The following is an 8,561-nucleotide window of genomic DNA, read 5'->3' on the forward strand; positions in this document are numbered from 1 at the left end:
GCTTTTGCAGATTCAGACTAACACGGCTACCCCTCTGATACTTGACCCCTTTGCATAATGACTCATCCCCTGCCCTGCTGGGCCGTGCTACAGCCAGCAGCCAGTGGAGGTCACCCACAGCTCACTGCCCAGCATAGCAACCAGCAAGGTACCCCCACTACGTCACAGATGAGGAGACTGAGGGGGGATATGATAAGAGGTCTATAAAATCATGAGTGGTGTGGAGAGGGCGGATAAAGAAAAGTTATTTATTAGTTCCCATAATAGAAGAACTAGAGGACACCAAATGAAATGAATGGGTGGCAGGTTTAAAACTAATAAAAGAAAGTTCTTCTTCACACAGCGTGTTGTCAACCTGTGGAACTCCTCGCCGGAGGAGACTGTGAAGGCTAGGACTAGAACAGAGTTTAAAGAGAAGCTAGATAATTTCACGGAGGTTAGGTCCATAAAAGGCTTTTAGCCAGGGGATAAAATGGTGTCCTTGGCCTCTGTTTGTCAGAGGCTGGAGAGGGATGGCAGGAGACAAATCGCTTGATCATTGTCTTCAGTCCACCCTCTCTGGGGCACCTGGTGCTGGCCACTGTGGGCAGACAGGATACTGGGCTGGATGGACCTTTGGTCTGACCCAGTACGGCCGTTCTCATGTTCTTATGCAATCGTGCGCTAGACTAATGAAGTCAGTTGTGCCCACAGTGTCCAAGAGCCTCTGCAGACACGCATGAAGTGAAACCAATTGCAGTTGCCCATCGTCTTTAGTACGGAGGAGTGAGGGACACAGACAGATGATCCCAGCAGGCCATGCTCTTGTCTGGAGCTGCCACGCGTGGAGGGAGCAGCTGGCTGGCTGAGTTTTGTGGAGCGCCTGTCTCTTGATGAAGGCCCACTGTGGTTAGGTGCGCTGGGAGCTGCAGACACAGCTCATGGGAAAGGAAAACATGCTGGGCTCCTTTTGTTGTTAAAGCATGACCGATTAAAAACAAGTGTCTTTTCTCCATTAGAAATGCAGGCCTTGCCATGGGACTGGACGGCCGAGGAGAGGACTAGCAGACGTACGACAGCATAGATCCCGCAGCGGTGAAACATTGCCCGAGGAAGTCGAACCGAGGCATGCTGAGTCATCAATGGAATCCTTTAGTGAAAACAAGGAGGATGAAACTTGATATTCCTGCTATTTTGAAGGTATAAGATACTTTTGCATTGTCTCAAAAAACAAGCAGAAAAATGTATACGGAACCTCCTTTCACGTGTTCTTTAAACGTCTTAAAGGAACCAAACGGGGCGCACGCCCCACTTTTTCCCTTGATAAAAATAGGGCTTGAATAGTGACAGATACCTGTGCTGCGTTCTCCTCCCTCAGCCCTTTCCGTTGGCAGGAGTGGAGCGGTTGTGCACTGTGTGTAATCACGAGGCATTGGTAAGGGCCTGCGATTCCACAGCTGCAGGGTTTGTTTCCAAGTCAGTCCTTTGCCCCGGGATCTCCACTTTCATTGCCTGTCTGTGTGTCTAGCTCTCGGGTGGCAAGGGTGCCCTTGGGAATGTGAGAGAGTGGAGCTGCTGCAGCGGTGTTGAGTCTGCAGAGAGCCTGACACAAGAGTTGCACAGATGTGAGCTCCCGCTCGTCTCGTCGTGGGGTTGATTCTGAAATAGCCTACTTGGTAATTATTTCAGTGCCGGACCAGGGCGGTCCAAGCTGTATTTGTGTGGAGGCACCAGCTAATGTACTTCTCCTCTAGCTCTCATGGTGGCAAGGGTGCCCTTGGGAATGTGAGGGAGTGGAGCTGCTGCTGCAGAGTTGAGTCTGCAGAAAGCCTCTACAGCCCCAAGCGTCCTCCTCCCCCTCCCAGGTCTCAGCGCCGTTAGCGCTGTCGCGTGTCGTCGGGGCAGGTCTGTGCAGCTCCTCGGGAGCGGAGAACGTGGGGTGAGTGAACGAAGGCACTGTTCGTTGTCATAATGACTGTATTTAAAACCTCCGCACATCCACGGCCTAGCTGCAGAGTGTGGGTGCTGCTTGTGGCACTACCTGCTCTGGTTAATGCATTTGAAAAGTGTAACCTGTCCCTAGGGCTGGCCACGTGGCTGGAAGCTGTCTATGGAACGGTTGGACGCACTGCATCCGTGGTGTTTGAACAAAATCTGTGCTGAGTATCTGGCCAAAGTAGTTGGTGAAATATTGCAGGAGAAAGTGCCCAAGAAGTGCTTGTCTGCATTCAGTGAAATCCGTCAAACGAGACGTTTGCCGAGGGCTGGGGCTCCTCTCGTCCCTCGGCTGCAGCTTGACACAGTCTGAGCAACTGCAAAGGCACTGAAGCTGTCTGCTGACTCAGCAAAACACCACGGATGGGCTGCAGTCTGTCCATGTTTGCAGGGTTGTCTTCGCTATTGCAAGGGCTGGGCGCTGCTTTAAAAACCCCGCAACTCTGTAGATGTTGGTGCTTCCGCAGCCAAGCGCCCTGTTTAAAGATGAAGCAGGGGCTTGTGAGGTGTGTTCAGTAATTCCATGGGTTGCATCGAAGGCACGGATTAAGTGTTGTCATTGTGGCCCAGTATGGTGAAAGCCGTACACACCCCACCCCAAGGGGCGATATTACTCCTGCATAAAAGTGCCTATGCTGGGATAGCTCAAAAAAGAGATCTCGGGATTGTTCAGAAACGGGGTTTGGAATGGCTGCTGTAGGAGGTGAGTTGAATAAAACTGTGAATGTTCAGCGTAGAAAAGAGGAGTCCATGGAGGGGCTAGAATAGAGGTCCATAAAATCATGATGGGTGTGGAGAAAGTGACTAAGGAAAAGTTATCGACTTGTTCCCATAACACAAGAACTAGGGGTCACTAAATGAAATGAGTAGGTAGCAGGTTTAAAACAAAAGGAAGTATTTTTCACACAGTGCAGTCAACCTGTGGAACTCCTTGCCAGAGGATGTGAAGGCCAGGACTTTAACAAGGATGCTGGGAGCAGCCAGCTCTTAGTGCCACCTAGACCATGCTGCACTGCCCCCCTCTCCCCAGCCCTCTGCCACCCAGCATGTGCCATGTGGGGTGATTTAAAGGGCCCTCAGCTCCAGCTGCCACTGCTGCTGCAGTCTCTGGGCCCGGAGGCGATGAGCCCATCTCCCCCTCCTGGGTGGGCCTGATAGGTGATATACATATGTGGTTAGAGAAGTTCTTTGGGGCAGATTTGTGTTCTGTCCCGAGTCCTTACAAGGCAGGCTGTCTACGTAAGGCCATGCTGATCTACGTGGGGCTTTAGGGCGCTCCCTGGAGTCCAGTCTCACCTTTGTGGTACAGCTCCGAGCAGCCTCTCAGCCGCCCGCAGAGGGGACAGGCGCTGCCGCACCGCTCCCTGCCATCCCTGGAAGATGCTGGCTGAAGGGATTTTCCCTGCAATCTGAGACTCGGAAGGACTGATTTACAGCAGGAGAGCTTTCTGCCAAGGGTGCGCAGGGCGGAGGGGGACTGAGGCGAAAAGCCTTGTGCAGCACTTTCCTGGCTGCAGTCTCCAGTGTCTGGCACTCTAATGATTCTAGCGCCGCTTCCGTCTCCGGCCCCTCATTAGGGATGCGACACGGTAACTCTTTTAATGGCATTGGTGTCTGGTGACCTTCAAGATTTACTCGCCTCTTGGTAACCCATGCAGGGGGTGGGGCGCATGCAGCGCCCTGCCACGGCCTGTCCTGGACAAACGAGACTCGGAGCGCGCTGCTTCCCTTTATCCGTAGGCTGGGACTGGTGTAGCTGGGGCTGCTCTCCTGTGCGCGGTGTGTCCCCCCCCCCGGCCTCCCTTCAGCGCCTCCTGCTGGGAGGAGCTGGGGCTGCTCTCCTGTGCGCGGTGCCCCCCCCCCCCCCCCCCCCGGCCTCCCTTCTGCGCCTCCTGCTGGGAGGAGCTGGGGCTGCTCTCCTGTGCGCGGTGCCCCCCCCCCCCCCCCCCCCCGGCCTCTCTTCAGCGCCTCCTGCTGGGAGGAGCTGGGGCTGCTCTCCTGTGCGCGGCGCCCCCCCCCCCCCCCCCCCCTCCCGGCCTCCCTTCAGCGCCTCCTGCTGGGAGAAGCTGGGGCTGCTCTCCTGTGCGCAGCGCGCCCCCCCCCCCCCCCCCCGGCCTCCCTTCAGCGCCTCCTGCTGGGAGGAGCTGGGGCTGCTCTCCTGTGCGCGGCGCCCCCCCCCCCCCCGGCCTCCCTTCAGCGCCTCCTGCTGGGAGGAGCTGGGGCTGCTCTCCTGTGCGCGGCGCCCCCCCCCGGCCTCCCTTCAGCGCCTCCTGCTGGGAGAAGCTGGGGCTGCTCTCCTGTGCGCAGCGCCCCCCCCCCCCCCGGCCTCCCTTCAGCGCCTCCTGCTGGGAGGAGCTGGGGCTGCTCTCCTGTGCGCGGCGCCCCCCCCCGGCCTCCCTTCAGCGCCTCCTGCTGGGAGAAGCTGGGGCTGCTCTCCTGTGCGCGGCGCCCCCCCCCCGGCCTCCCTTCAGCGCCTCCTGCTGGGAGGAGCTGGGGCTGCTCTCCTGTGCACATGCCCCCCGCAGCCTCAGACAGAATTCCCCAGCACCAGCCCGGAGTGCGTCTGTATCACTCCACACACAGATACTGTACAAGCCTGTGAGTAGCACACACAGCGTCAGTAAACAGAAGCTTTCATGGGTCACCTCACGTGGCCCCTTTGTACAGACTTTGGGGGCAACCCCCCCCCATGGGCGCAGCAGTGAGCTTTAGACTCCAATAACGTGGGAAGGGGCCAGGGCAGCTTTCACCTCTGTATGTTTGTGTTCTTCAGCGGCCGCGTTCCCAGCCCCGCGCGGAAGCCACCCGAGGCGAGCGGGCCCCGCACGTCCCCGCGGGCGCCGGCGTCGCCGTGATGGCCGTAGGCCTGCACCAGGATCGCCTGCCGTTGCCACAGCCAAGGGACAGCCTCGCCAAGGTACGTGTCACTGCAGCAGGGAGCGGCCCGGCCCGGCGCTCGGGAGAACAAGGTGGGGCGGGGGCCGAGTTTCTGTCGATACGCAGCAGAGAGCAGAGTGGGCAGGAAACGCCCGCGTCAGGCTGGCCCGTCATTTGCCCAGCTATGGATTTGGTGCCGCTCTTTAAGCAATTGCTGTGAATAGTACGAAGTGTTAGCCTGGGGACGGGACCACGTCTCCCAGCCATGGCTGACCCTTCGGGGTGCAGCCAGCGCTCAGCAGGCAAGCAAAGCAACTCTCGTAGATTCCCAGAATGCTCTGGGCCGCCTGCCTGTGCGGGGGCATGAGCCATTGTGCTCAGAACAAGTGAGACTAGTTACCTAGCGAAGTGGGCCAGTGGTCCTGGGCAGGCGGCGAGCTCTCCGGCTTCCGTGCCAGCCCACGAAATGGGGGAAGGAAAGGGTCCGAGACCTTGCTCCCACTATCCTGGGTGCCAGTCCTTGTCTCCCCAGCCAGGCTGGGCTCGACCCCCCCCTCCGTGTTGGGGGCCCTAGGGCAGAGCCTCAGGTGTCCCCACTGCAGGGCACTTTCTGCTCTGGGCCGTTCTGTGACCCACTGCGCATCGCAGACAGTTCAAAGGCAGCCTCGTTTCCCTTCCGAAATAGGGAACCAGGACAGGCCCAAGGAATCAGGCCACGAGGGGTCACTGTGATCCTCCTGATCAGTGTTGCTCAGCGTGGGCTGCGATTTCACTGCTAGGTCCGGCGGCCTGGGCCACGCCGCCTCCCGCAGCTCCTCTTGGCCGACACGGCAGCTGCGAGGCTTTGTGGCTGCAGACCCGTTAGGTGGGCCCACAGCACACGTTGGGGAGCGCTGATCTAGATGGATCGCACAGGCCACAGACCCTCCCCAAAATAATCCCCCCGCTAGATCGCTCTGAAGAGTACCTAGGAGTGATTGTACATTGGCCTTGGGATTCGCTCCAGACCCAGGAGTGCGGCCGGCACTTTGCCACTGGGAAGGGGAAGGGGTTTAGTTTCGGAAGAGGGCTGGCAACGGCCACTGAGGGCCAGGACTTGGCAGAGAGCTTCAGTTTAGATCCATGGCAGCTTTTTTGTCATTATTTAGGAATAAGTAGGGGGCTGCGCCTCCTGCTCGCTACACTCGCCAGCCCTCCTCTCTCTGGGGGTAGGTAGTCCCTCCGAGGCCACGCCAGCTCCAGCTCTTCCCCCTTCCTCTCCCGCCCAGCTGCTGGCCCGACCCCACCGGCGTCCGGATGGAGCGAGCCGCGGTCCTGGCCCCAGCCCGGCACAACCCCACTGGCGTCCGGACACGACCCCACCGGCGTCCGGAGGGAGCGAGCCGCGGTCCTGGCCCCGGCCCGGCACGACCCCACCGGCGTCCGGAGGGAGCGAGCCGCGGTCCTGGCCCCGGCCCGGCACGACCCCACCGGCGTCCGGAGGGAGCGAGCCGCGGTCCTGGCCCCAGCCCGGCACGACCCCACCGGCGTCCGGAGGGAGCGAGCCGCGGTCCTGGCCCCGGCCCGGCACGACCCCACCGGCGTCCGGAGGGAGCGAGCCGCGGTCCTGGCCCCGGCCCGGCACGACCCCACTGGCGTCCGGACACGACCCCACCGGCATCCGGAGGGAGAGAGCAGGGCCAGCTGCGGCCCCGGCTCGGCACGACCCCACCGGCGTCCGGAGGAAGAGAGCCGCGGTCCTTGCCCTGGCCCGGCATGACCCCACTGGCGTCCGGCATGTGGAGGGAGAGAGCTGGGCCGGCTGTGGCCTGGCGCAACCCTCTGATAGTGGGGGTGGGGGGAGGAGGGGCATCGTCCAGGGGAGAGAGCTGGGGCAGGCCAGGAATGCCACACCTCAGCCTGGTCTTACCCAGCAGCTGGGGTTGTCTATCCTGGGGGAGGGGGCGTGGCTGGAGAGCGGGGCCCCGCCCCTAATATATTTGTGTTGAAAAACGATGGTTTTTTGGAAAAGATGTGCTAACACGGTGACACGTTGCGGTGCTTTCTGTGCCAGCTCACAATTCACATTTCTGTGCTTTGTCTAGCCAAGGGTGTTTGTGAAGAATTGTTTGTTTTTGTTTGTTTTTTGTACGAAGAATTCTTCTTCGGATGCTTGCCCACGTGTGTTTGAATTAGATGTGCACGTGCGCCCGGATTCCCCGGCGGGATCCGTCAGGCCAGCAGGGAGCCCCTTGGAGTGGCGCCGACGCAATGGTGAATGTGCCCCCGCCGGCCTCCCCTCCCTCCGGTCCCTCTTGCCGCCCGTGACACAGCTGGAGCGCCTTGTCTCTCTGATGTCGCAGCCCAGCGCAGTTGTGGTCTGTGGCGCACTTACGTAGGTAGGTGTTTTAGTATTAACGTTCCTTTCCCCTCCGGGGGAGGGTGATGCCAGGCCCGCAGGAATTTAAGCCCTGTGCGGACCCCCATGACTCGTGTTTAAAGTATCCAGGGGAGGGCCACCGGACAGATCCTTGCAAAATCTGCAAGAGTTTTAAACCCCGCATGAAGAGGGATAGAGCGTCCCGTCTGAAGTTACCCCTTATGGAGTCTGCACGTCAGTCAGCGTCAGAGCGGGCACCGGTGTCGGTATGTGACGTCTCAGCCGCACCGGGACACGCCATGGCACCGGTCCCAGTCGCCGCTACCGAAGAAGAGACAGCCTAGAGGGAGCTCTCTGGGGAAGCGAGGGCATGGGAGTCGGCACCGGGCTCGCACACCTGACAAGACTCGCCTCTGCGACACCGAGACGTTCCAGGGCCCTCTAGGCACCACTTGGCTCAACGCAGACAAGCCCAGGCCAAGGGCCCTTACGCGTGGACAGACCATCCATCTCTGAGACCTTTGCCTCTGCGAGGGAGCTGCTAGAGCTCATGGCCTCACCGGTCCAGACGTCTCAGCAAATCAGACACTCGGGACAGACAAGTCATTTCACTGCGGCACCGGTAGCCTTGGTGGCACCGGGAACATCATCGGCACCAGGATGGTCGGGGCACGGGGACGGGAGGAGTGGCCTGCTTCCGGCGGCACCGTCACAGATGAGGGCCCCCCCCGTGCACCGGGGAAAATGAGTCTTTGGCTCCGCCCTGGTCTGTATCGGACTCTTCGGCAGAATCTGATGCAGAATCAGTGCAGTCAGGGGCATCTTTCGATTAGACCTCAGCACCGGGAGTCCCAGCCCCATCAGACATGGCCATCTCCCATGCAGCCACAACGGGCCTACCACCAAATGCAGGGCCCGCTGCTACTCTCTGAGGGCTCTGATGTTTCTCGGTCCAGGGGTCCCCCATTGGTGTCCAGGGCCCCCACCTCTGAGTACAGGGGCAGCCCGCAGAGAGAGGTACCTTGTCCCATGAGGGTGAGGGCTTGGGAACTCCTGCCACCCCAGGACCAACTGCCAATCAGGGAGTCCTCCTTTTCCTCCCGACGAGTCCCTGCTCCATCCGTGCGAAGCAGGGACGCTAGAGCCCACCAGGAGCTGCTACATCGCTTGGCAGCAAAGCTGGGGGTACAGGCGGAGGTCGTCGACGAGGATTCGGACCCCATGGTCGACATTTTATCCACCGATGCACCAAGGTAGGGGGCACTGCCACTGAATAAACCTGGGGCTAATATTACCACTGTGTCCAGGGCAGACGCCGGCATCTCTCCCGCCCACTCAGAACGGGGTGCAA

The sequence above is a fragment of the Pelodiscus sinensis genome, chromosome 15 (assembly GCF_049634645.1).
Source record: "Pelodiscus sinensis isolate JC-2024 chromosome 15, ASM4963464v1, whole genome shotgun sequence".
In the NCBI taxonomy this organism is placed as follows: Eukaryota; Metazoa; Chordata; order Testudines; family Trionychidae; genus Pelodiscus; species Pelodiscus sinensis.